We start from the raw sequence: 2,233 nt of genomic DNA on the forward strand, positions 1-2,233 counted from the left end.
TGCCCTGAAGACAAAAAAAAAAAAAAAAACTTGTGAAATGTTTTACTTAAATTTCTGCCTTTGGTGCCGCCTGGTGGCTAAATCGAAAAAGAAATTCCTGCCCACCAACAAGCTGACACCGAGACTTAAAAAGTACCTCTGTGTACCATTTACATCTAACAAACGTGCTTGGATGTGTTTCCTTACTCACAGGACACTTGCTAAGCTGTGTTTTCTGAATACCTAACATCGTCAGTCGCTAGCTTGCGGTCTTCTTCGTCGTCTTTTCGGACTCACCTCTGTGCGCTTTACCACCACCAGCTGTCCAAACGTGGAACTGCGTGCAGTGGCGTCAGGAATGTGTATCGCGATGCCCGTGTGCACGTGCTCATGCGTGTGCATCCTCGTGTGTGCGAGAATACGAACAGCACGGGGATCCACGCAAAAAAAAAAAAAAAAAACGCCGCAGGGTACCTTTTTAAAGACACTGCATGTAGAAAAAGAGATGTTCTGACTTTGGCACGCTCCATTGGTAATTTTGCTCAACAAACAAAACGTATGCCATCAGGATATATTGAAAGATACAATAACTACATTAACTAAAAAAATCAATGCATAGTGAGTAGAGCAGCTTCTTTGTCTGACTTTTATTCACACCGACATACCTACAAAAGAAAGAGCAGCTCATAAAAGAGCTTCGTCAAGAATGCTCTGATTATTGTTGTTAATGTTGTTCGCCGCTTGCATTTCACCCTGTCTGAATCTCCCTCTGCCCCAGCAGACTGTATTGGGTGTGTTGTGTCTGGAGCCCTGAGCTTGGAGATGCTCCACTATGACGCTCCTCTGAGCCTTTGTGGCTGGAGGGGAGGAAAGAGGAGAGGGGAAAAGGAGAGAGGAGAGGAAATGAGGGCATGAGGGAGGGGTTTAGGAGAGGAGAGAGGCGACAAGAGGGAACAGGAAAAGAAGGGGAGAGAAAACAAGGAGAGCAGAGAACAAAGGAGAGGCGAAAGGAAATTAGGATAGAAGAGAGGTGACAAAAAAAGGAAACAAGAAAGGACAGAAGATGAGATTGGGAGGAAATAATGAGCTGTGAGTAGAAGAAAGGAGAGAGGAGGAGAGAAGACAAAAAAGGGAACTAGGAGAGGAAACAAGGAGGAGAGGGAAGAGGAAAAGAGGGAAAGAGTGACAAGGAGAGGAAACAAGTGAGGAAAATAGGTGCAGAGGAGAGGGAAAACAAGGAGAGCGGAGACGAGAGGAAGCAAGGAGATATATGGAGAGAAGAGAAGGGACAAAACAAGGAGAGGAGAGGAAAGGAGGCAAAGAGTGGAGACAAGAGGAAATGAGTGAAAACGAGGAGAGAGGAGAGCAGTGAAAAGAAATGCAAAAAGGAGCAGAGAGGAGAACATGAAGGACAGAGTGGAGACAAGGTTGTTAGTTTGACTTCACTTTGTCTATGAATTTTACATGAGTCGTATTATATCAGGATTACAGCGACGGTGAGCCTTGGCCCTGAGTCTGTGACCCACAAATCGACTGTCAACTCGTTGCCCCACGCAGCACAAATTACCCATCAACGTTATTTATTGAGCTACATCCGGGTGAAGGCTGCTGTCGCACCTGCCGAGGCCACGACGTGTCCTCTTCGTGGCGAGGCCTCGGCCCGCGCGAGGACTCCACGGTCACGCTCAGAGCCGGCTTTGCCGAGGCGAGCCGGTCCACGTCGTCCAGGGCTCCTCCGAGTTTTTGCTTCGCGCTTTGTCGTCGCTCCCACCTCAGGCATTTTGGAAGCCGACGGGGTGTGTTTTACTGGATGTGTGGGACTTGATCGCTCGCTCAGTTAGACACGCATGAAGGAAAACTCTCTTGTTTCTCTTTCCCGTTGATGTGATGGTGTCAGGGAAATGCAGGTCAGGAGGTCAACACCTTTTCACCCCGGAAGGAGTTTTCTTGTGAGTCGAAGCAAGGCAAGAGAGAGTGTTTGGTGCTTTTGTAAAACTTTTTAATAATAACCCCTTTAGCCATTTTTTTTTGGAGGATTGAATTAAATGATCTCTAAGACTCTTAAAGACCGGCAGACCCTAGATGAGCATCACAGGAGGAATTAAGTGTCAGTGTTCCAGGAGAGAAACTTTATACTAATCTTCTGCAAAAATGACTTCAGATAACAGACGCAATCACTCCACTGGCGTCAAAGGAACTGGAGACATCATCAAAAAGTGACTGTTAACCACATTTTCCGGACTGGTATCCATCC

Source organism: Xiphias gladius, chromosome 19 (genome assembly GCF_016859285.1).
Source record: "Xiphias gladius isolate SHS-SW01 ecotype Sanya breed wild chromosome 19, ASM1685928v1, whole genome shotgun sequence".
NCBI classification, from domain to species: Eukaryota; Metazoa; Chordata; class Actinopteri; order Istiophoriformes; family Xiphiidae; genus Xiphias; species Xiphias gladius.